The sequence below is a fragment of the Artibeus jamaicensis genome, unplaced genomic scaffold (genome assembly GCF_021234435.1).
Source record: "Artibeus jamaicensis isolate MK-2021 breed Jamaican fruit bat unplaced genomic scaffold, CSHL_Jam_final scaffold_1019, whole genome shotgun sequence".
NCBI lineage: Eukaryota > Metazoa > Chordata > Mammalia > Chiroptera > Phyllostomidae > Artibeus > Artibeus jamaicensis.
The window spans coordinates 8,022,549-8,049,906 of NW_026522025.1; the positions used below are offsets into that span (position 1 = coordinate 8,022,549).

At 42.4% G+C, this 27,358-nt stretch overlaps 1 protein-coding gene across 3 annotated transcripts in view; it reads right to left on the reverse strand.

Moving 5' to 3' along the window:
- The window catches only part of DAB1 (DAB adaptor protein 1), a 1,235,135-nt gene that overhangs the window by 1,078,608 nt on the left and 129,169 nt on the right, over positions 1-27,358 (reverse strand). For 2 of the 3 annotated variants that reach the window (XM_053655463.1, XM_053655462.1), the window contains exon 1: positions 10,960-11,163. The exons of the other annotated variant lie outside the window; for it this stretch is intronic. The gene's annotated coding sequence lies outside the window, so the exon portion shown is untranslated. Of the gene's footprint in view, positions 1-10,959; positions 11,164-27,358 lie in introns of those variants that run through there. 3 annotated transcript variants of the gene reach the window in all.

Genomic DNA, 27,358 nt, shown 5'->3' on the forward strand with positions numbered 1-27,358 from the left:
ATCTCAAACTCTCAGCTCACTTGTGTTATTCGCAGGGGGTTGATTTCCCCCATTGACACTCACAGAGTTGCCCAACACACCTGCTTGCAAAACATGTGTTTCCCACACCTGAACCTCTTGGAGCTGAAAATTAGGAATTAATAAGACACAGGATTCAAGGACATGCAAGCTTGGCTCACTTGTCCCTCTCAGAATGCTGTATGCTACCCAACACCCACTAATACATTTCTTTACACCAAACAGTCATCTATGATTAAGAACTGAATTCATGAGACAGAACAGCTCCTTTCCTTCTTTCATTCAGAGCATCTGACCTCAGAAGATGCTCATTCACAGCTCGCCCAGGAAGTAAGCATGTGAGGCCACTTGTGCTCCCAATGAGTGAAGCCATAAAGGACTAAATAGGACATGAGCTAAATTACAGGGAAATCATCCAGGAAGCCCAAAGGCTAGTCCCTGAGCCTCATGTTATTAATCTCAATTCTCCTCCCTGCATATTCCCCTCACTAAAACAAGGAGAGAAATATTGAAAATAAAGCTGTCTTCGTTGAATAACTATTTTGCACTGCATACAACAGTGGGAGATGGGGAGCAAAAGAAGTATGCAATGGCACCGGCCGGCAACCCTGCAACCTTACAAGAGAGCTAAGGGGAATGATGACCAGAGGTGTGGCAGACACTGCCAGTATGTACATCAACATCCGCTCTCCCACTTTGTAACATAGCACCCCAACTCTGGCATATGTACACCCAGAATAAAGACAGTACTCCTTAGTCTCCCTTCTATTAAAAGTGTCCAGTTGACATGCCCCTGGCCAAAGAGGATGTAAAAAGAAATGTTGGGCCCAACTTCTGGCCATACCCTTCAAAGAAAAGAGGAAGTCCTCCTCTGACTTCCAGTTTCAATGACGATGTGGTGATGCACTGTCATGGATCATGAAGATGACAGCAGAGTCCTAGGAATGAGGAGCAGCAAGCAGAGGAGCCTGGGGTGACTTCACAGCCCAAAGTTGGCCTATGTGCTCAGACTGTTACAAGCCTGATACATACATGTCTGCCATTTTAAAGACAGTGTTAAGCCACTTTATTTGGGATCTTGGCTACATGCAGCTGGACCTATATCCTAATTAACTGAGAAGGCAAGGCACCACCTTACTTATCTGGCAACCTCACTTTTCAAAAACATAAGTTGCAAACAAAGAAACAAAGAAAAAAATAACCTAAACAGCCAAAGTAATATTTTCACTGGAAGTTGATGCACTTTATTCATAGTAATGGTACCCAGGCCAAGTCTTGGTTGGTGCTTACTAACCCTTATCATATATACACATTTCCAATGAGGGTGATTCTTGATATATTAGTCCACAGCCAATGCAAAGATGGATAAAGAGGGAAGAGAATTGGTTATAGAGGAAGACAAACTGCTAATACCAAGGCAAGATAGCACAATCTGACAGGAAAGACTGAAGATACTAAAAAAGTATAAAGAAATAATAGGAGAATTTAAAATCCACACATGCATAGGTGTGAGCCACTACTGTACAGACAGTTCTGCATCTCTAAACAGCCCTTAAGAATGTCAGGTAGATAGCCTCACACAATAATTGATGTTTATAAAGATATTTCTGAGTGATACTCTATTTTAAAAAGCAGGGAAGTAAATAATTCACTTATAAATATTTGCAGAATATTAGCCATTTTGAAACTTTGCTTATTTGAGACATCTCGGTCTAAGTGATACCACATATACAAATTCTTTCATATAATTCAATGTTAAATGAAATGCATTAGGATATCACACATGTAGTCAGTGTTACAACCATTTACTCTGAACCTAGATTTTCTCAGTCCTTGCCCTAGATGTGGTGCCCTAGAGAGAAATCAGACGTTGCTGTCGAGTAACTCACGGTCTAGTTTGGATGCAAAGAGATCATTATAATACTAAATCAAACCTCTAGAGAATGAAAATGATATGCAATGTAGATAAAAGGAAAAAGATTACAATCTATAATATTAAAGGAAACTTTACAAATTGATTAAAAAGACAAGCCATCAAAAAGAAAAACGGGCAAAGATGATGAATTAACTGTCCACAAAGAAGCAAATTCAGATACTCAGTAAAAGTGAAATGATGCTCCTCTTTGGTAGTCATCAAGAACATACAAATAGCAATGAGATCATTACCTATTAGGTTAGCAGACATGAAAGAGAATGATAATACATGCTGCTGGCAAAGATATGGGGAAAATGTCACTTCATGCATGCTAATGGAAATGTGATTACATTCTCATTTTAAAAATATATGACGCCATCTACTAAAACTTTAAAAAGCACATATCCTTTGAGTCAGAAATAATTAGTTTTAGGAATCTACTTATGCTATCACCAATAAGTTAACAAACAACAAGTGCTGGCAAGGATGAGGAGAAAAGTGAACCCCAGTGCACTGTTGCTGGGAATGCAGATTGGTACAGCCATTGTGAAAAGAAATATAGAGTTACCTCAAAAAATTAAAAATGGAACTGCCTTAATGACCCAGTGATTCCACTTCTGGGAATTTATCTGAAGAAACCTGAAAGAGCACTTCAAAAGAATATATGTGCCCCTATGTTCATTGCAGCATTATTTACAGTAGCCAAGATTTGGAAGAAGCCCAAATGTCCACCAGTAGACAAGTGAATTAAACAGCTATGGTACATTTATACAATGGAATACTACTAAGCCATAAAAAAGAAGAAAAATTTACCCTTTGCAACAGTATGGATAGAGCTGGAGAACATTATGTTAAGCAAAATAAGCCAGTCAGAGATAAACAAGTGCCATATGGTTTCACTCCTATGTGGAATCTAATGAACAAACTGAACTAACAAGTAAAATAGAAACTGATTCACAGATAGAGAGCAGGCTGACAGCTCTGGGGGAGGGGCTTGGGAAGTCAAGGGATTGAGCAACGAAGAAAAGGAACTCATGGACATGGACAGTGTGGTGATGAGGGGGTTGAGGTGGAAGCTGGTATGCAGGGATAAATGGTAATGAAAACAGTACAATAAAAATGAAGTATTAAAAAAGGTTAAAGCATCAACAGATAATGATACATATATAAGGATGCTCATTTTAGCAGTGTTTATGGAAACTAATGGAACAGATATAAATGCCCATCAGTGGAGATATGGTTGAAAAGCTATGACAAATTATATCATTGAAACTTACGCAGCCATTGAAAAAAGTAACATGTCTATACCAACTGATGGAGGGAAGGCTAGGGAGAGATAGTTTTTCATAATCTTTAAAGTAAGAAAAGCAACATGCAAAGGGATGTATATATAATCTCATTTTAAAAATCAGTGACAAAAATACCTATATATATGTAAATATGTATGTGCACAAACACATAGGTATAAATATTACAGAAGCTTAAAGGAAGATATGGAAGATATCTAGGTTGTTAGACTAGTGTGTGTGGCAAGGGAGAGTAAATAAACAATAAAAAAATGTTTAAAAATAGGTGTCCAGAATAAAAATCAAACTTGCCTAATAAGGCTGCTATGTAAAATTATATCTATTTACACATGCTAATATTTATGTCTATAGAGACAAATGAAAGGATAGTCACCATATAACAAATAACTCAGAAAAGTGGAATTTCAAGTGATTTTTACTAACTCCTTCTACTTTCCTATACTTTTAGATCTTTTTACAATTAACATGTATTATTTATATAATTTTGAAAGTTAATAATAAAGTGAGTTTTTAAAAAGCACTGTTAGCGCTGGTGAATATTGACTGCAGTTAATGATGAAGACCATACCGGACTTAGCACCTTACGTCACCATTGGATTGGGAAGAGATGTGAAACGGGAGGGTATTCCAGGCAGGAAGAATGGCATAAGCAAAAGTATGGAGGCAGAAAGAAGTGTGGGGACAAACCCTACATGAGTCCACCTCATCTGGAATAGGAGGTGAAAAAGAAACAATGGCAAGAGTCCTATGACCATAGTAACACTAGACAGATAAATAGAAATGGCCACCAGAATGTATGCACAAAAATGCAATTTTTGGAGTTAACATTAACAAACGAAAACAGCTTGGTTTCTTCAAATTCTACAAGTAGACAAATATTTTGAGCTCTTAGGACTCTGTCCATGGTGACACCATGTGTTTCATTCAGATGTAAACTTCAGTTTGGTAGCAGTTTCATTTCAAACCCTCCTTCCTGTCAGTTTCCAACTCAGCTGTAAATATTTGCTTGGAGAAAAAAAATGTCACGAAAGATCTAAGCTCCAGCTTCCAAAAAATGGTCGTTTTGAAACAAGTTGTATTTCATGTGTTAATTAAACAAGAAGTCTCAAGACCTAAGGCTCAGAGCCTATTCCAGAAAAGAAAAAGAATTGTTTTATTTATTAAAAGCCTCTGAATACAGATGAATTCTTTGTTTGGTGTTCATTCATGGTTAATTCTTCCCCCTTTTCCCCCTTTGAAATAGGAACTTCATGTACTTTGCCAAATTGATGGTTATTTAATGTCTCTGGGTCTCCTTTCCTGCATAATGGGATGGTTGTTTAAGTGACAAGTGAACAACTGTTCATGATGTAGCATTCTTGTATTATCAGCAACAAAGAAAAAGCCTGAATGTCACCAACTAGTGGCCACTTCCTTGCCTAAACCGAACAGTGTCACGCGGTTACCCAAGGTAGTTGATTTTAACCTGAGAAACACTCGCTTCCCTGTTACAAAATGTTTCTTGCTCTCTAAGGCGGGGGGAGGGGGTTAAAATCACAAGGACACCAAAGTTCCTATTTCTATCACCATATTAGGCAGGCAGCATGGCAGGAAATATTATTATTCTATTTCCAGGAAATGGAAAGAGATGCACAAAATCATCAGGTGACCCTTTATACACCTGACAGTGAAATAGGAGAAAAACTCAGATCTCTGAAATGCAAAACCTGTTTCTTTCTAGCCAATGATCTTTCTGAGCATTGGGTTAACAATAAAAAACAAACCAAGAGAAATTTCATCATTTCATGCTCTGCAGGATCTTAAGAGCAGCAAAAGAATCAGTGAAAAAACAAGTCTGAAGAATAAAATGAGAACAGTTGTTGAGACCAGACACACAGAGTCCCAACCTCAGTCCTGCATTTACTGTTAACTCTGAGCACTGATTTAATCTCATTGAGCTTCAGTTCCCTCCAATGGAAATATGGAAGTGTCTCAAGAATTAATGGGATAACATATGAAAAGTGCCCATAGGCACAAGATAGGCACTTCATAAAAATAATTGCTATGAAAGCAACTGCAGTGACAGTGATGATGACAGTGGTGGTGGGTGCGGTGGTGATGATGATGGTGATGATGACAAGGACAATGACTTTACTGCTAAGTAACACTAGGATCTTAAACCAGTCCTAGAATGTTATATACTTGAATAGCAAAGAACACAGTATAGCTATGCTTAAATCCCCTCTCTACTGCTTATCTGCACCTCATATCCCTTATCTGGAGAGTACAAAGATGAAACAAGTTAATATATCCAAAGTGTTTAAGGAAGCATTTAATCCAGAGTAATCTTTCCCTTCTCTCAAATAAAGCAATTGGACAAAAGGTCTGCAAGTTCAAGTTCTATTATGTCAACGGTTGGGATTCCCAATAAAGGAGAAACATAACATGGCCAAAAGAGTACAGTCTGTAGAGTCAGAAAGAGTTTAGTTCAGATCCAAGTTCTGAAATGTACTAGCTGGCTAAGCTAGGACAAGTTCATGTCTCTGGTCCATGGCTTCCTTATCTACTCATAAAAACTCAGCAAATATTTTATTGGCATTTATTATGCCAGGCACTGTTCTAGGTAAGGATCATAGTACTATTTCTGGGTGGGAGAAGAATTAAATGAGAGCATACAGGTTGTATGCCCAGCCTAGTGCCTGACACACATCAAGCACTCAATGACAGGAGCTGCGTCCCACCTGAGGGCAGATGCTATGAATGCCAAGCTCTGGAGGCCTCCAGCACCCACTGCCTCACTGACAAAATATCCCAACACTGAAGTTTCAAGCCATCCCATTAGGTCTTGTAGCATATCTACAAAACCACAACAGTGTCCATAGCTGCTTACCATTTCAAGAAAAATGCTTCTTTCCATACTTAGATTTCAAAGAAGACTTCAGATATGCAGATGGGCAGAATTGGGAAGCAGCCCTCCCAGCCTGACTTCTTCTGTTCCATTAAGTCACTGCACCATGGTAAAAGCAGGAGGCTCCATGCCCTGTTCTGGGACCAACTCTCAGGCCTAAAAATAGGCAGTGAGCCTGGGGCCTGAAGACCTGGATTCAATACCTTCTATCTCTTCCTGGCCCTGGGGACTTGGCCAAGTCACATTAACTTCTCACATGTGCCTCCATTTCTCATCTGGAAAAGAGTAATGACACCTAATTGGAAGGACAACTCTGAAACTCTGAGCAAATATCAGGCATATAAAGTTGAGTTAAATGCCTCTCCTCTAGGTACCCACAGACCCACTTGTGGACTACAGCAGAAAGAGCAGAGGCAACAAAATAAAGATCCGGGTTTGAAGCCAGGTCCCACTACCCCTTCTCTTTCTGACCTGGCCAATCTACGTCACCTCTTGAAGCCTAGCTTTCTTTATTTGTAAAATGAGGGTTATAGCACTAATCACATAGGAAATTGTGAACATTCGTGAAACTATTTATTTAATGTAATTGAAAAAGTGAACCCTACTGGCATTCCATATTTGTTGGGCACAAATTATATGTACAACAATGTATTAGGCATTATTGGATATATATAGATACATATTACATGATTCCTTTATATGATCTAGTTAGGAAAATAAGACATAAAACAAAGGTCAAGAAGAAATGCAAGTATTCAACAACATGTACATTAAAAAGCAGAGGGTATTTAGGTGGTATGGGGACAAGGATTTTCACATACTTCTGCATCATTTGAATGTTTAAAGCCAGTATTATTTTTCAATCAAAAGAAAGAAAAATGGAAATAAGAGTAAGAGAAAATAAGGGATAAATGAAAAAGATCTCATGGATGTTAATCATCCTTTAGAAGCTCTTAAAATGAATGCATTCATTAAACATCGGTCATAGGCCTTGTGCCAAGTACTGTGTTGCACACTGAGGTTGAAGAGGGGCCCACCTGGAAGGAACTCACTATCTATTGGGAGAGAAACACATGAATTATAACTTCAGGAGAGGGTGTTAAGACGGTGAAGGAAATCCAGGCTTACCAAGGGAAAGAAAACTCTGTGTGGAAGTTGTTTCTGAGATGGATCCTGAAAGATAGTTTATCAGGTAAAAGAGTAGGAATGTTACACCTGCAAAGGTATGAAAGGCATGTATGTGGTATGTACATGTAATGTAAGTATAGTGTGCATATGTATATGTGTGTATAAGAGTGTTTGTGAGGGTATGTGTGTGAGCATGTGTGAGAATATGCGTAATGCATTAGACATGCAGATGGGGAGACCTGGGAAGCAGCCCTGCCTGCCCTGACAGCAGACTTCTCCCATTAAGTGTACATGAGAGTGTGCAGGTTTGTATATGTGTGTCTGTGTGTGAGGGTGTGTTTGTATATATGTGTGAGGTGATGTGTGTGAGAGAGTATATGATGCCGTGTGTGTCTGTGAGTCAGAAGCACACTAGGAAGGAGGCAGAAAGTCAGGCTATGAAAGCCTTGAGGCCTATGGTCAGAGGTTTGAGTAATGTCCTGTAGGCATAGGGAAATGTTTCTATTTTTTGATCTAGGGGGTAACATGATCAAAGCTATGTTTTAAGAAGGTAATGTCACCATTGGAGGAGGGGCATACTGGAGGCCAGGATATGAGTCAGGAGGCTCTGAGGGTGGTCTGACATGGGGACGAGGAGGCTGGAGAGGAGAAAAAGAACTGCGATCATTTTCCCATCACTCTTAGTTCTGGGTGGCAGGTAAGAGTGTTTACTACACTTTCCTTCACGTTTCTTTTTTCCCTCAAGGTTAAATAAACTGAAAATACACTTTTGAAAAAGTCGACCATTCTAGGGAAGACAGACCTAAAACAAACAAACAACAAATATCTCAGCTCCAAAGTTGTTCCAACACCCAGGCGGGCCAAATGGAGTGCCCCAGCTCGGCCCAGAGTATGCCGTCAGGGCTATCTAAGCAGAGCACATCTACTAAGCAAATAGATCCCTTCTGAGCCCCAACCCCACCCCAACAACCAGAGTCCGAATTCAAGGAAGAAATGAGAAACAGAGTTAATGGTTTTCTATGGCAATGTTTCTTTCACAAGGAATTCTCTCAGTATATGAGAGCTGAGTTGCAAGCAAGTCTACCTGGAATGTCTTTGGCAGCTTGGGGTTTCGCTTTACATTTTTTGAAGACATATGATTAACAAGACTTTCCTTCATGCGAGCCCCTCTCTTCCCTTCTCTGTACTAGAATTCCTCATCTCTGTGTTCCCTTACTGCCACCTCCTCCTCCTCCTCCCTCCCCTTTTTCTCCTCCTGGTCCTCTCTCATTCACTCTCTCCTACCTCCTTCCCACTGTGCGGCTGGATTTGAAGTCCAGCTTTCTCCAAGGTTCTATACCTCTCTCACCACTGCCCCTCCATACCTCTTCTTCTCTTTCCTTTCCTCTCTCCTTTCTTCCCCTCTCATATCCCTTCCCACTATATCAAATAGCTTCAATTTTAGAAAAGGAGCAAGGTCTTTGCTAATATAAGAGTATGACCCATAAATATGGTCACAATAAGCTGACTGAGTCCAGCATTAAGGAAAAAAAGATCTTGGAAAGGAGAAAGGCTGAATGGTGGGTGGCCCTTCATTTTCAGGAAGGCAGATGGAGCCTGTGGCTCCCAGTTGTCCCTGGACACGGGTATCACTAGGCAGTCTTCCAGCTGGGCAATTCCCATTTGCTAATAAGCCCCAGCCAGCCAGTCCCCATCCCTATCCACTGGGAGTGAGGTGGCACTGCCACTGTCAAATCGCACTGCTCAGCTACTCCTCCGGCTAAGCTAGGAAAGAAAAAAAAAAGTCATAAAATTCAGCATGAGCTAACATCAGCCCTGGAGGGGATCTCAGAGACCACCTGGTTCAGCCTAGTCAGGTCATTAAAGGAGAGACTGGGGCCCCAGGTTGAGAAATGCCAGAGGGACCTATTATTAGAAAACCCAGACCTGGAACCTGTTGCAAAAATCCCTCTGCTCTGGGAATTCCTCTAGGTTTTGCCTTCTGAACAAAAATCTACAACATAGGGTGAAGAGGTATAAATAGGTAAGAGGAGCTTAAAATAGAGACAGAAAAGGGTTAAAATGCACAGAGTACACTCAGAAATCTACCGCATGCTCGGAGAAAAATAAAAAGGATTTGACCAGGGAAGTCTGCTGAAGAAGGGGCTGCAGTGGTGGAGGGCTTAAGCTCCAAGCTCGGAAGTCTTTTAATATGGCTGTATTGAAATACCGCAGTGCCAAACCTGGCCAGTCCTTCCAAAAGAAAAAGAAAAAGGAAGACCTGTTCAGCAGCAGAACTTCCCAGCCCTGGAAACAGACTATCTCCCTTTTGCACCCATTTAATAACTGCTTTTTTAACACGAGTCGGAGAAATGTGCATCCTTAAAAAGCACAGCACAGAAACCTCCCTCTGCAATGACAAGGCTCCTCGGACATTAAACTAAAATGTATTCATTGGAACTCAGCCTCCCAAAGCAGCAGCAAAGCCACCTTGAGGCGATTTACAGGCGAGACCCCCTCAGAAAGGAAGGGGATGGGGGCTGGCGAGCAGGGGACACACCTTTTCCGAGCTGTCGGAAACATGCTGCCTGCAAAGTCCACCTAGGCTGAGTTGCTAAGGGTTAACTTCCTCCGCGAGAATTGATACGCACACACATACACACACCCCTACTACACTCAGAAAACCGCCACCGCCGCCACTACACATTTGAATCTTATTAATCTTAAATTCCCAGAAATTCCCTGATCGGCGCTATCTTTTCCGAACAGCCCCTCCACCTGGGCTGCATTCCCACCTCATCACCAGTGAAAGCCCAGAGAGCGGGCATAATTATTTTCCTACCAGGTTATGCCTAATTGGCCACTAACCTAATTGATTAATCATCTCATTTTTCAAGGCAGCATCAAAGAATCAAGCCGAGGTTGGGGAAGGGGCTAAGGATGGGGGACTAGCACACGGAGGGCACGAAGGTTAAAATTATGCACTGTGGGGAGGTCCCCCTAACCAGCTCCTCCGGTTTCAGGAAACAGAAGTGAACAGGAAAGAACAGAAAACCCGGAATGAGCGGGGAAATACGCTAAGACCACAGGACTGAGCTGGAAGTCTTGATGCTGCCCACCCAGCCTGAGTCCAGGCCACCTCCGATGAAGATGAACTTGTTCCCCCAAGACAGGAAGGGTTAAACGGCTGCGCGTCAACCCAGCCCCAGCTAGCGTTGGGGGGCGGGGGCGGCAAAAACCGCTAAGCCACTAGTCCCAGTCTCCCTGAGTCTGCATGGAGTCCCGGGGGTCGCCCTCCGGCCCTGGCCACAACTTGCTGGGTTCTATGCGGTGGCCCTCCATGCGCCTTTGCGCGCTACCCAAAACTTTGCGCACACTGCAGCCGCCGTCAGTTCTTTTTTTCGCAGAGAATCGCGCTTCGCCAAGTGCAATGGGCAGCCCTCCGCAGCCGCGGGCAGCCCTCCGTAGCCGCGGCTGCCCAGCTTCGGGCTTCAGACTCTTCCTCAGCTGCCTCCAATTCCCACCCAGAGGGCTCCCTCGTGGCTGCGGGAGCCTGGCTTCTGCCCTGAGGTAGGCAGGCAGTGGGAACGCGGAGTTCTAGATGACCACCTTGCCCGGTGCAGGCAGCGCCAGCGGGACATTGGCCCCCAGCGGCCGCCCCCAGCGGGGCGCGCCCACTCAGAGTCTCCCACCCCCGGGCAGGCGGACGCAGCATTTTCTCCTACCTTCCAGCCGCCAAGGACCACACTCTCCGCTCAGCCCTCTCGACTCATCCTTCCGCTGCAGAAGGCGAGTGGGCTCCGCTTTTGTTCCCTAGGGCTGGGAGGTCCGTGTGGGACCAGGACGCGCGCGGGAGATGCCTCGGAGCTGGGTATCCCGAACTGAGGATGCTCACTCCCGGCAGCTCTACCAGCAGCAGTAGCGGCAGTGGCAACGGAGGCAGCAGCAGCAGTAGAGAGAGTGCCGGCTCTCTGCAGGCCACATCTTTCATACCTTATACATCACTACCGCATTCCCCCGAATAGGGGAGCCCTACAGCATCTCGCCACCTAGTGCAGAATGCAGACGCCCGAGCAGCAGTAGCTAGGTTGGACCTGGCCAGGATGTGAGCACCTGGTGGAGTAACAGACCCCAGCACCCACTCGCAGCCTACCTTCGCGCTCTGATCACAGTGAAGCCTACAACTTGCAGCCATGTGGCTGTCCCCACCCTTTGGAAATGTCTGTTCCCCAGGGAAGTCTGGACTTCAGACCAAGCAATGATTTATTAGGGTGGGGCCATCTCTGAGCTGGTGCAGGAGTCTTGGCCTACACGTGCTTTTTTACAGGGCCTCGTCCTTGCTGAAGTTGGCACACACATGAAGCTTTGCGGCAGCGGGCACACACTACTGCATGTACACACAGCCCCAGGGACACATTTCTGCACTTCTCACAATCAAGTGTGTGGCCACAGGAGACCAGGCTCCAGTTGTAGTTGAGTGACCTTAAGCACTTGGTCCACTGATGGAGCCTCCGTTTCTCCATCTGCAAAATGGGAATCAGATGAACTGTTTTATAAGAATCACATGAGATAAGCACAGGGCTTGACACGTGTGACGTGACAGCAAGGGATGGGGCTTTTCTTCCTTCATCCAGTGCAGTTCTGCCCCTCCTGGGGTATCAGTCACCATCATTAATTCAATACGTATTTATTGTGTGCTTATTTTGTGCCAATCTCTATTTTATGGAGATTGTGGTAAGGCAGAGGCAATACCTCTATCCCCATGTAAGGGAAGAGATGGTAGTCATCCCTGTCCTGGGCCTGCCCCACCTGGGCCCTGGCCCGGGCAACCTGTTGAGTCCAGGAAGAGCTCCTCTCAGCACCTGGTGAAAGGTTGGCTTTGGTAACGCTGACCCCAGCACCCATCTGTCATGCAGGAAACAGATTTTCATTTTGTTTAGGTCCTTTTACTTTTTTTTTCTTTATGACACCCTCGTCTAATTTGAAGCTCACAGGACGTCATCATAGGAGGCACTTGAAGTATAAAAATAGAAGGGAAAAAAAGGCCTGGGGGAGTGTGGGGGGAGGGGTGCATAGAGCCAGCGATGGCAGGAAAGAAAAAACAGTCCTTTCTCTCTTAGCAACAGTAGAAAAGGTTCTCACTGACACACACGATAATTCCCTTATATCTGTGCAGTGTAATAGATTCCAGAGGCCTTCAAAATCCTCTCCCCCGTTGATACCACAGGAACCCAGTGAAGTACAACAGATACGTATGGATATTGTCCCCTTTGACAAATGAGGGAGCTGAACCCCAGCTTGCTGAAGTAGCAGAGATGACAGTTGGACCCAGGTGCCCTTGACTGTCTCCCTCTCCATGCCTGAATGTTTCCCCAATCTAACAGCGTTGCCTAATTTCTGGGACCCTGAAGCATTTATCCAATTGAGACCCATAACTGTGGGTTGGACATTAGGATACTGATGTCCAAACAGGGATCTTCAATGTTAAGTGGTCCTAGAAACTGATTTAATACTTCACTATTGCTGCATCGGAGATCAGGGAGAGAATAGATGCGAATGGCTACCTCGTTGAGATGCTGCTTGGTTATCAGAGAGAATGTGAGACCTGGCTTGGTATTTTTGCTCTGTTATTTATTGTAGGTTCTTGGCCAAATTATGAAGTCTCTCTAAGTTTTAATTGCCTCATTTATAAAATAGGGTCAGTGTCTGCCCCCAGATGCTATGAAGGTGCACTCAACACATACAGAGCACCTTAAATGTTAGTATCCTTTTCTTTTCTTCCCTTCAACCCCCAGCATCATTGTGTACTGGTTAACAACTGACACTCAAGGAGAAAAACAAAGCTTTGGTTTGTAGCATTGGCCAATTTCCTTGATGTAACTATTCTCATTATGGCTGACTTCAAGTCTCCAACATGATGTCATTGAATGTGAGGTTGAAAGGAGGTGGTTGGCAGCCTGTGCTGACTGAACTCAGCACACCATTGCCCACTGCTTACGAAAACCACCCCCAAGCAGGTGAGCAGCATTTTATGGCTCACAGAACCCCTTGTGCCATGTCATCTCCTGTGATAGTCACGAGAGTCCCTGACGGGTATTATCATCCCTATATCTGACAGATGGGGAAACTGAGACCAGGAGAGACTGAGTGACTTGCCCAAAGTCAGGTAACTAGTAAGTAAAAGAGCCAGGACTGAAACCAGGGCCTTCTGGCTCCAAATCCAGGGATCCTTCCACATCTGTCCCATTCATTCCCTGTGCTAAGATCCCAGGGCCTGAGCTTCCATTTTTCAATCTGACAGGCAGAAGCAATAATCTTGGCCATGCCTTACTCATGGATGCCCTGAGAACCAAATGAGATAATGCAGATGAAAGTGCTTTGCAAAGCATAATGCACCCTATGAAGATTAAAGTATGAATATCACAAGTAATGGCTTGGCAGGGGGAATATGGAAAGAACACACCCCAGGCCCTGTGGGGACTCCTTCTAAACCACAGGAGAAGCAGGACCACCCTGAACATAGTCACTGCAGATCTATACTCAAAGAGAAGCGTGTGACAAGATGCACATCCAGTCCCCTTTTAAATGCTTATTGGCACAAAGACAATCGGAGTATAAGGCAGGAAACAATGTAGTTGTAATTACAGGAATAGACAGTCAGAATTCTTCTTCAGAGGCATGGTTGCTTTTTCCTCTTGCTGTCTACAGAAATATAGTCATTCCTTGCTCAAACGCTGCCCCCTACCCTCAGCCACCTCTGTCTGAGAGGTCAGGATCACCAGCTTCAGGCGAAGGGAATTTATTGGCTGGTGTCACTTGGCAGTCCAAAGTAAAGCCAGGTAGATTTTTTTTTATTCCAATGATGTCATGTTTTTGAAACCTCTCTCTTTCCTCTGCTTTCCTCTGTTTCTTCCCCTCCCTGCATTCTCTCAACTGAACAGAGCTTCTCTATTGTTGGGGGCATGCTAGGGACACTGTGGTTGAGAGCTAGCTGTAGGCTTGTATAGGCTCAAGAAAGAGATATTCTCTCTCCCAGTTCAAACATATTAATCCTAGTGGAGAAAAAAACCTGCTTGTCCTGGGTTGAATCACATGCCTAATGTCTCCACTTAAACCAAGGCCAGGTGTAAAGAGATACCATGATTGGACAAGCTTGACACAGACCCAGTCCTGTGGCCAAACATCGGTGAGTTAAGGGAAGGCAGCCCCCTACTGCAAGAACACCCTGTTACCAGACAAAGGAAAGGAGAACAGAGGAGACAAAGTTGACAAGCACCCACTGTGGTGACAGCAAAATTCAGACACTGGCTACCCTGATTTCAAAGCCCTTGCCCTTTCCGTGATTCCACACTGACTCCAAGCATGGGGCACAGCAGGGTTGGAAACCTGGGAAGGCAGCAGTTTGAATCTGGAATGAAAGAGCATAAGCTTTGTACTTATTGCTCAGTACCTAGCACATTCTAGGCCTTTAGTTAATGTTTATTAAGAGAAAGACAACCCAAGTTGATTGGCAAGAGAGGGAAGGATTCTGAGTCTTTACCAGGGATGAACAGAAAAGGCTGGGATTGATTACTGATGGGCGGACCTGGGCAGTGGCCATATATGCTACATATGTGCTGCCTGCTCTATAGCCAAAGCCCAGTATAGCAGGATGTTTCCTTTCTATAACCTGGAGATTCTTCTGGTAGTGTTGCCGCTTAATACTGTCATTCCTTAGAAAGCTACATTTCCAACTATGCTGGAGAAGTGTCCAATTCATATTGGCCTAGTGGTATTGATACCACGCGTAGGCTGCCATTTTCAAGCTACAGCACAGTCTGCCTTGGGCCATATACACTCTCTCTCATTTGTCTTCCTCATGACAAGCACTGGTGCTAAATGCTCCACAAAATGAAGAGCCGTGGGGAGAGAGAAAGGGAAAAATGCCAAACTGGGAGTCAAAGACCGGGGTGACTCTAACAGTTCTGTTTTGGCTGGTAGCTTGCTCGGTGATCTTGGGAGCAGCATCTGGGTCTCTGTTTTGGACTCAACTAATGTTCATCAAATGCTTATTCCATTTTCATTTAATTCTTACAGTAAGTCCACAAAGTAAGAATTATTATCTTCATTTTGCAAATAGGGAAACTGAGACTCAAAGAGATTAACCCAACATGTCTAAGCCCCTCTGGGCCAAGGTAACATGTCCAAGATTCAGTTCTGGGACTTCTAGGTCCCAATGATCATGTTCTTTCCACTGCACCCCTGCTGCTTCTCTAGGGCCTTTGGCCACCAAGCTCAGCTATGGGGACTGTGGAATGAGGGTATTCTTTCCATTGGGCCCCTTCTCTGAGGGAGAGACGGGACTGAGAATTAAGTGCTATGTTTCCAAGAAGCCGCATTTTTCTCCCTCTTCAGTGGAGGTTTAAGAGAATTTTTTTCACTTTTGATGGTTTTGTTGCCAAAGAATCTACAAGTATATGGTTACTAAGGTGATTAGAGTGAAAGCAGTGAGGATGGACTCATTAAGAAGACTCCACAGAAGCTCTGTGGTGTTCTGAAGATGGTTACTCCTGCCCTTGTCCAAGGGCATAAACCCACTGACCAAGGGCCAGCAGGTAGACAGTGCAGTGCCCTAGAAGGCTAATGGGAGCTTTTTAAAAAAAGAATAACAGAGGGGGAGTATAAGAAGTAGGCCTTATAGAAACTTAATAGATGTTGCATTGTGGAGATGCATCAGAAATGTGCTGAGATTGCAATCAGAGGCAATGCTGTTCAACGCTGCAGTTTACGACACACCTACTGTGTGTATTAGCTCACTGAACCTTCCCCCTGTTGCCACAGTCCACTATTTTAGCACCACATTTATGTGTGTGTGCCTACTTGTCATCCCCCATTAGCCTGTGAGCTCCTTGAGGCCGTAGACTTTGTGTTGTTCATCTCTGTGTCCCTAGAGCCTCGCAGGCAGGCTGGTCCTAATATGGTCCTGGAAAACTTTGATGGATGAATGAACATGCTGTGTAAGTACATGAGCAAGAACCCATCCAGGCTTTCAGACTCTAAGTCCACAAATTGATCTCCTCTACCTCTCTGCACTCCTATAAAAATTACTGCCTGGCAATTAATTTAACATTCATGTGCTGACTTGTACCATCTATTGAGTTGTTGTATTGAGCTATAATTTGAAATTTTTATTGTTATTAAATGTTTCACATTGAGATTTATGTCTTGTTTTCACAACTAGACTGTGAGCTCATTCATTCATGCAATAAGCATCCATTGAATTACGCACTGGGCATTATTGCATGCATTATCTCATTTAATCCTTCCTCCTTCTGCATGAAGGTATTCATTCAGCCCCTACCATGTATCACAAGCACTATGAAGTGCTCTTTTCAGCACTATGGTTTGAAAAGAACTCACTAATGAGGGGAAAAAAGGTTTTCAGGAACATGTATAAAGGACACATGGACAAAACCAAAGTGGGGTAGAACCAAGGGTGGGGAATGGGGAGGGTTGGGGTGGGAGGGTAATCAGGGGAGATGGAGCCAACTGTACTTGAACAACAATAAAGAAAAAGAAAAAGAACTCACTCAGTGCCTTCAAGGGCTACATTAGCAAGCTCAGTAAGTGAAGCAGTTAACTGCTCAGAGGGAGTGAGTGTGTTTGGTCATGGCATCTGCATAGAGCTCTGCAACTGTGCACTATGCAGAGGAGTCCAGATGACAGGTGAAGATCGGGTGAAATCCAGCCTGCTCTCTGCCCACCATCCCATGCAGTAGGGCACAGGCCTTGGTCTACCTGCAGGTAGAAACACCTTTTCCTTCACTGGAAGGCATTTTGACTTGCCAAGTGGCACCTGAACCTGCAACTGGCCAAAAGGGTTACTGTTTTCTAATTTGCACAAGGGCACTGCAATGCAAAGGGAAGGCCTGTTGCATGTCGCATGTGTTGAAGATAGGAAATAAACTTTAAGGTGAACAATACCCCCAAAGGCATTAAAATGAAATTAAGCAGGCTGCTGCACAAACAAAATATTTCTCTGAAACATATTCCACTTAGAGCAACCCCTGGTTTCTGATTCTTTAAACAACCCTACGAAAAAGATATTAGCCATCCTAATCTCACGGTTGGGACAGCTAATCCACAGAGAGTTGAAGAGACATCTGTGAGGTTACCATTCATGATGCAAGGCTCAAAGATATGAAGTGTGTGCCAGAGCAAGGACTGGAATTCAGCTTCCATAAAGGAACAGCTTCCAGAACTACTTCCACTTGGGTCCCTTCTCAGGGCTCCTGCCGGGATGCCCAGTATCCAGTGGAGTGCTTAGGGAGGCGCTTACTGATTTGGGGAAGACTTACTGATTTGGATTTTAAGTGTGAGCTCTCACCACAGGGATGCCTTACCCCAACACTTTCTCCACACATGCACATACAGCCAAGCATAACACAGGGGTTCCCCAGGACAGGCACCGGCAGGCTCTCCTGTCCTGGCATTGCGACTGCGGGCTCTTCACACACCAGGAGGAGTCTGAGAACCCCGCGAAGGAGTGGCTGTGTCTGTCAGCCTCACAGGCTGTGATGAGTCGCTGCAGACAACAGACACGCCGGGGCACCAAGGACCCATTCTGTTTACTTTGCCTCCCTACTGCTCAGTTGTTTGGTGCAATCTGTTTCAGGAGTTCAGTCAGTGAAAAGAGTGAGAAAGAAAATCCTTGAAACCAACTGGCCAAAATATTTAGCAGGTCTAGCTGGAGGCTTCCTGGCAAAATGAACAGAATATGTTTTCCAAGGCCACCAAATAAATGAGGGCTCTACTTTCAGCTCTGTTACCAAATCACTGTGTGGCCTTGGGCCGGGCACCTGCCCTTTCTGGGCTCAGATTCTGTACAAACACAGGGCATTGGAGTAGGTGATGTCTCGAGTCCTGGCAGTTCTGTGGACTATGGTTTAATGACTCTTGGCAAAACTGGATATGGGGAGAATCCCAAGTATCGAAGGGGGACTGGCCACTGGGTGGAGATGACATTGTATTTAGGTGAGGAACCCAGACCTCAAGCACCATCAACACTGGCAGCATTAATTAAATTTCCTGTTTGATACCTTTACAGGGCCAGAGATATTTTCAATTAATGCAAGTTCATGGGGGATCTATGAAAAGGATTATGCCCTTAGGGATCTGACCCTCTAGATTAAGAAACAGTAGTGTTCTACGTTAACAGAATAAGGACTTAGAAATCAAATCGTCCTGGGTTCAATTCGTAGCTTTGCTCCTAACACTCAATAGATAGTTATTGAATGAATGAGCTCAGTGTGTGTCCCTGGACGAATTGTTTGAGTTGAGGTTTCCTCTACTGTTAAATAGGACAGTAATAATAATGCTAGTCTTACAGGATTGTAAAATTAAATGAGGTGATACAACTAGCTTTAGGCGGACATCCATAGGCACTAGTTTTCTTTCCCTTTCCTCCTTCCTTATAGAGGCACAATGAAAAACTGCAAATGGCTGAAACAAACTAGAACAGAGACAAAGGATCTAGAGATGGCATAGTACCTGTGCCTAGACCCTCACATGATATGGCCGGTCAGGAGAAAGCACAGGATTTCATGGGAAGCTCCTCACTCAGAATTCTCCAAGAGATGCTTTGAAGTTTGGAATGTTTTGTCTTTCTTTTCTCTTCCCACGCTCAGGTCTGTTGATAAGCTACTCATCCTTCAGGGCTCAGTTCAAAAGCCACCTTTTTGTGAAGAAACTTGAAGCCCGAGCTTTAGGTAATCTCCTTTCCTCTAAACTACCCCAGCTTCTTGTGTGTGTTTAATCCTTTGGACCTTGGGCTGTAGCTATTTGTCTCCAAGTCATACATTCGGTAGGCAATGGGCTTCTTCAGGATAAAAACAGGTGAGTCCCACTTACAGCCTCACTGGGAGGTGGGCCTGGCACAGGTGCCAGTCCACGTGTGTGGTCTAACCAACGAGGCTCCCTAAGAGGACACTGAAAAGGGAATGGGAGGAGAGCTATGATTTTGAAGAACTTTTCCAAACCCAATATAAGATTCCCAATCCTCTCTCCAAACCACAAAATGTACATAGGATAAGCATTTGTCCTCAAAGAAGTGTCTTGTTAGAAGCAAGACCAGCCTAACTGGAACAATAATGTTATAATAATTATAGATAACACCTTATAGCTCTCACTAAGGACCAGGCTTCACTCTAAGCACTCACATATTAATCCCATTTAACCTTCACAATAACCCCACGAGGTAGGGACTATTATTAAACTCATTTTATGGTTGAAAACTTGAAACTCAAAAACTTCAGTATATGCCCAAGGACCCTCAACTTGTAGATAGGGGAGTTAGGATGTGAACCCAGGAAGTCTTACTCAAGAATCCATGTGGGACTCCCTAAATACAACAGAAAAAATCAAGGTTATAATCTCTGGAATCTCTCACAGGTCACTAATCATCACAAGGCTCTAATTTCCCATTAGAAAGTGGTCCCAAAGCCACTTTTCTCATTGTCTTGGGGCCCTTTACACAGTTAATGTGTCAGCTGAAGGCACCAGATTGGGAGTAAGAACAGGGAAGAGACAAGAATTACAACGGGACTGCCTAGAGTAGGGGTTTGGGTCCCTTTTCTATTTCTTTAAGGTGATCCTAACTGCCTTCCATACACAGAGACACCAGCAGGACTCATGCACTGCTATCACCTCTTCTTCTGGCCACTGAATTAACAATGATGCAGTGTACACATAATGCAACCTGTCTACATTATCACTCTCCTCGATATTGCCCTGACTGCCTGGTCATAAGCCTGATGTAATGGGCCCTTCATGAGCAGGCTGCTATGACACCAACCCTATGTCTGGCCACTGTTGAGCCAGCACCCTCAGTTTAGTCAAACAAAACCCCTGCAGTCCCTCAGAAGAGTCTGCTTTCTTGTGCCTATACCTTGCTGCATGCTGTTTTTCCAGTCCTGTATATCCGTGCCTTTATTCCCTCCAACTCCCTCTGCTCTTTTAGAATTAGCTTGGTCAACATATCTAAGATTTCTTTGAGGCCTAACCTCTGAACTTCAACAAGTTATTTAGCACTCCACCCCCTTCCTGAAGCCCTGTTTCCTTATCTGTGAAGTGGGTATAATAAATCCTATTTACCTACAGCGGTCATTGAGGCTCTAAACAAATGTTTGATTCTCTCATTCTGGGCACATGTTAGGATCAAACTTCTTCATCCCAGTTAAACACGGGCAAGAACATCTGACTAGCTCTGTCCAGTGAAATACGGAAAGAAGTGATGTGTGGTGTTTCCAGGTAGAAGCTTCGGGATCCAGTATGTGTTTTGCCACATTCTCTTTCCCTCGGTGTAGCAACCTCAGTGTTCACAGTGGTGCCCTATGAGTCTGAGTCTCAGAGTCAAAGCAAATATAATATTGAGTCACCAGCCAGCCCATGATGGACATGTAGCATTAGCAAGAAATAAATAAATCTTTATTGTTTTATGCCACCTAGGATTTGGGGTGAACTTGTTACTAAAGCATAACCTAACCTATCCTTATTGTGAGTGTTACATGAGAATATATGTAATAGGGCATACAGAATAATAGGGAAAACAGAAACCATGTAATAAATAATGATTCCTTTATCTTGTTGAGAGCTGTAAACAGTACTGCCCATTAGATGTGAAGTATGTAGAATTGTTAGTAGGATGCAAAAATTGTTTTAGTAATGATGATAGATAACATTTATTGAACAATTACTACAAGCCAGATTTGGGGTAGGAACAAGTCCTTACATGTGTTTGCTTCTTTTTCCTGTCCTCTTTTTTTTTCCTTCTCTGATCATTCCTGATGACCCTTTTTAATCAGCTAGGTATTATGCAACCTGACCCTCAGTGTAAGAAATTACCCCAGAAATCCTCTACCCAACATCAGGGCTTCCTTTACAATTTTCGTGGGATGTAGTCATCCAAATTTTTGTTGAATCACCCTCTGTGACAGGTTGCTTGCTACGCTCTGTGGCAGCTGCTGAACCGTAAGTCCTAACATGTTGGGGTCCATGTTTGCCTTGTTCACTATGGAATTTCCTGTGGCCAACACTGTACATGGCAACATAGCAGAAAGTCAATAAATATGTGTGTTAAAGGAGTGAATGACCATATGGACAAACTTATGGATAGCTATAATTTTTAGTTTCCATGTCTATAAATGGTGATAATAATACTAATCTCAGAAGACTTTTTAATGAGATAACAAGTGCATGTGAATGTGCCTGGTGCATCGTAGAAGCTCTGTTAGTGTTGGTTCTCAGTCCTGCCTCATTTCTTCTTAAGCAGAGCCCAAAATAAACTCATGCTATAATATGAATTGAGCCATTCACTGGTCTCCCAACTAGTTTCCCATAGAAAAAGAGCAATTTCTGAAACAAAGGCATGATATGTATGCACTTAAAATCATGGAATGGTATTTTGGAAGGCAGTGTAGTTCATTGGTGGGTGATTTGGGCTGTGAAGTCCAACAAAGTTTAAAATAAATCCACTCCTTGTGGATTGTCTTGCCTCACAGATTTCTTATCATCACCAGCAGCCATCAACCTTCTTATCTTTAAGTGGTGATATCTCACAGAGCTGTTGTAAGGTCTGAAGAAGAAAATTGAAGTAAAGGGCTTAGCATTAGACCTGGAACATAGCAAACACTTACTAAATATAACACATTGGTGTTATTAGTTTATGATACTAAGAGACCTTAGACGGCATCTAGTCTAACACCCAATCAATTCATAACTGCTAGGCAATTAGATCCTGTGAGTGATATGTTGTCTTTCACCACCTCGATTCCATAAATAGATATCATTTGTCATTTTGGACTATCCCGTTGTATTAGTTATGGTAACACTAGCTGGTGTAACAAAAAATTCTAAAATGCATACAGTTCAGAGATAACAAGAGTTATTTCTTATTCAATTTCTTAACTAGTTTTCCTGATTGGTGGGTGACTTTCCTTCAACTGGTGAGTAGGGATACAGGTTACCTCTGTCTTCAACACATAACTTCCAAGGTTACTAAACTGGTGTGCATCAAGCCATTGGAAGAACAAAGAGGGAACAGAGAAACCATGCCTGCTTATTGATTCTCTTGATGTGGAAGTGACACATTTCTTCTGCTATCCCATTGGTGAGGACAAATCACATGTCACCTCCTAAATGCAGAGGGTGCTGGCAAATTTAACAGCTACCTGGCTTGGTAGCTGTTTCCTAATGGACACTTTCACCTACTTCTATGAAAGGGGAACATGCATTTTTTTATGGTCAGCAAGCTATATGTCCCTTAATTGATAAGCCTACTATCATCTGTAATTTTTTGCTATGATTTGCTGTCACCTGTAATTTTTTGCTAGAAGAAAGACTTGAATTTAAACACTGACAGCTTTACAGTATTATATTCCATGTGGCATAACTCCTAAAAATTTCAAATCCATTTTATAATGGAAGCAAAAAGTTGAATGTAGTATGTGTTAGGAATGTGAAGGACAGAGGAACAGAGGAAAAGAAAGGCAAACTTGAGTAGAGCTAGGAGAAGGCACTTTATACCTAGAATATGTCATGTAATCCTCCCACAAACCCTGTGCTGGTGACATATTCTGTACTCAATAAACAAGAAAACTGGTGCTCAAAGAGGTAACATGGCTTTCCCAAGAGCTCACACATGGCCTGCTACAGAGCTCACACTTAAACCTGAATTTGTCTAACTACAGAGCCCATGTTCTCCCTTTTTCCAAATGTGAATGTAAGAGGAGCCTCTTACTTTAACTATGTCATTTGGTCCCTACTGGCCTGCTCCCTCCTCCAGCTGGTCAAATTTTCACTGATTTCTTTTCTTCCAGGGAGAGTAATCTTGCAAGTGGTTTTAGGTCCCACTTCCACTGGTACTGCATGCATCTCACCCATAGGTACGATTGTAAGTATGGTCTGCTGCTTATCCACTTTCACTGACTTCTCTAATCGAAACCATTTTTTTCCATATTGGACAACTAGAAACTTAAAAACTCTCTTTACAGTGGAATCTATGAATATCCCACTTGGAATAGCCCAATATCACCCCTCAGGTAAATTCTATCCACACCTTGCCAGCAATGCCCTACCATTTTGGACAAGAAGAAAAGGCATAGGGTCAGAATTATTGGAATTGGAGTGTAAAATTCCACATTGGGATTGGGTTTGGCTTTACCTCTTCAATCCAGCTTGAGACCCCAGCTTTGAGGGATAATAAAAAAAAATATTAGGTTCATTTTGTCTAGTTGATTTCCTCATAAATAATTCATATTTTTCTAATAACTTGTACCCTCCCTTCTTATTCAGAAGGCACCCATCAGCCACAAAGAGCCAACTACTGAATTGACACTGACAGATGCTTATTTTTGATCACTCCAATTTATAGGAATCTCCCTCTGTCTACACAGACACACACACACACACACAAGAATCTGGTACGATTCATGGGGAGCATTAATTAGTGCATATCAAATGAGAGCTTGACAGGGCTATGATTTAAATACAAAGATGCCTGAAGAATCATGATTCAATATTTGAATTCTACGCTAGTCTGATGCTATTGGATCCACCTGAAAAAATACAGCTTGGCATCCTACCTTCTCCACAGCTGTTTGGCTCTCTCCCTATAGGCTAGTGAGTCTAAGGGGAACTCTTCACATGGGGAAAAAGCAGGTGGAAGGATTCCACATGTTGCTCAGCAAGGTGGAAGATGCTCCTCCAACTCTCCCTCTGCTTGCAGGAAATGTGTGGTTCCCTGAGCAGAACAGGAGCACCCAGGATCCTCTGGGAATCCCAGGGAAGATTTCATTCAGGAGCTGACACAGTAGCTGTGGGACAACCATTAATGTTTTTTTTTAAACACTGCTGAGCCTCAATTTTTTCATCCATGAAGTGCAGGCAATAATTCCCAGCCCTTACAAAGTGGTGTATTTATAAAAGTTTGCACATTCAGGATGATCATTTATGCCAGGCTCTGATCTGGTATTTGCATACAATTTCTCATCCATTCCCCACAAGAATCTTATGAATCCATAGATGAAACAGAAAACTGATGAGCAGAGACTTAGGGAATTTCCTAAGAGTACCCGACTAGTAAGTGATGGAGTGAGGACTTAGGCAGCAGTCCTCTCCTTATCTTATCCTATCCTGTCAATTTTCTTTGCTTCAAATTGAAGCTATTCAGTTTAAATCAACTTAAGTAGAAAAAGGAACGTATCACTTCTCTCAGGTAAAATGTTGAAAGAGTATCTAGCACTTGGTTACAAGTGGTATGGTTACATGATGGTCAAACAACATCATCAGCGTTCTTTGACCATCTTATACTCTGCCAGTTGATCATATTCTATCCTCCTTCCATGGGGTCAACAAAAACAACCACAAGTGCCTTGCATTAACCTGACACTAAAAGATGAGAGTATTTTCCCCAATGGCTTTTTTGCAAAAGTCCTAAAAAGGCTTTGCCTGGCCTACCTGAGGCCTAGCTTATCCCTCATTGTGGTCAGTGGAGGAGTATTATGACTGGAGGCAGGTGGAGTGAACCTCCTACAATGAGAAACTACCTCAAAGAGATAGATGCTTACGAGATAAAAGAAGGTGAACTCATGAACATGGACGACCATATGGTGATGGCCAGAGGGAAGAGGGGAAGAGAGGTGGGTGGAGGTGGACAAAGGGAGAAAAATGGGGAGACATCTGTAAGAGTATCAACAATAAAAATAAAGTTAAAAATAATTTAGAAAAAGAAAGAGATGCTGGGAAAATTAGTATATGTCCATCTCATAAGTTAAACTCATATAGCAAGAATCTAATATGCAATACCTTTTATTTCTTAAACCAGAGATGACACAATTCTTAAAACCCTTTTCAAAAAGTTTTTGCTGCATTCATTCACGTACAATACATTCAGATTATTCAAATGAGAATCCTATGTGTTCCAAGAAGCCTCAAATTCCCTCCCCAGATTTCCATCCCCAACCCTCCTATTGCAATGCTTGTTGTTCTCAGCTGGTATGAGAGTTATTTATGGCCATATTTGTCTACCCAATTCTTCACCTACAAGTAGATTCTGAGCAAGGCAAAGACCCAGTATCACTGACATACAGTAGAGAAAGCTTGAGCTGTGCAGTCTGAGAGATCTAGACTTGGATCCTACCTCTTCCAGTTACAACTTGTATGATCTGTTGACGTTACCCAACTTCATTTTCCTCAACTATAAATATGGTGATAATAATACATAGCTTTCATTTAAAAAAAACTATTCTGGTATAGCCACACTTAAATTCACAATGGATTTAAGGCAGCTTATAAAATGCACACAATATAGTAGAAAAACAAACATATCAGGGCTGGAGAAGTAGACATTTAAAATCTGAAGGAGAGTAATGATGTAAATATATAGACATTCATAATTAACAGATTATAAAAGATCATATACAATTACTAAAATCAAAAATAGTAAAGGGAACCTGAAGCAATTAAGTGATTTCTCTTCTACATGTGATATATATATATATATATATATATATATATATATATATATATATGTATATAAAACATTCCAGGTTCTCATATAAGTAAATATTTTCCTGGCACTTATTTCTGAGTAAACACCCAAAAGGGTATTAGGAAAAAATGAGCTCTGAAATAATATATGCATAGCTTCTTTTTGCTGGTTCAGTACAAGTTGTCCCCAAAGACACAGATAAATAGATGGTATTCCATGTTCATGAATTGGAAGACTTATTATTGTTAAGATGTCATACTACTCAAAGTGAGCTACAGATTTAACACAACCTGTGAGTAAAATCATATTTCAGAAAGTTATAGTAATCAAAACAGTATGGTTTTGGCAAAAAGAAATATAGACCAACACAATAGAATAGAGAGCCCAGAAATAAATCATTTGCATACTGGTCAAATGATTTTTCAAGAAGGGTGTCATGATCATTCAATATGGAAAGGACAGTCTTTTCAACAAGTGGTGTTCAGAAAACTGGATATCCACAAACAAAAGAATGAAATTGGATCCTTACCTTACCCCATATTCAAAAATTAACTCAAAATAGATCAAAGACATAAACATAAGGCCTGAAACTATAAAGTTTTTAAAGAAAATATAGGGGAGCTTGTTGATATTGGATCTGGCAATGATTTCTTGGATATGACACCAAAAGCAGAGGCAAATAAGATAAAAATAGTAAATTGACCTCATCAAAATTAAAAATTTCTGTGCATCAAAGGACAAAATCAACAGAGTGATACGGCAACATTTTAAGAATAAAATTACAAATTATATGTCTGATGAAATACTATCCAAAATATATAAAGAACTCCTTAAACCAATAACAAGAAACCAAATAACCCAATTAAACATGGGTTAAGGCCTTGAATAGACATTTCTCCAAAGAAGATATTATACAAATGACCAGCAAGCATATGAAAAAATGCCCGACATTACTAATCATTAGAGAAATGTTAATTAAAACCACAATGAGAACCATCTGACAACCATTAGATTGGTTACTATCATACACACACACACACACACACACACACACACACACACAAAAGGACAATAGAAAGTAACAAAGTGTTGGTAAGGATGTGAATAAATTGGAATTCTTGTGCATTCTTGCTGGGACTATAAAATGGTTAGCCACTATAGAAAAGAGTATAGCAGTTTCTCAAAAAATTGAAAATAGAATTAACTCTGCAGCAACCCCACTTCTGGGTATATACCGATATCCAAAAGAATTGAAAGAAGAGTTGCAAAGAGATATTTGTACCTCTGTCTTCATTGACAAGGTTTGTAAGCAAACCAAAGGTTGTAAGCAAGCTAAATGCACATTGATGGATGAATTGATGAGCAAAATGTGGTATATACACAAAATGGAATACTATTCAGCCTTAAAAAGGAAAAAATCTGACATGTGCAACATGGATGAACCTTGAGGATATTATGCAAGTGAGATAAGCCAGTTACAAAAACACAAACACTGTATGTTTCCACTATACGAGATACTTAAAAAGTCCAATTCATAAGAATAGAGAGTAGAATGGTGGTTGCCAGGGACTGGGAGGAGGAGAAAATGAGAATTTGTC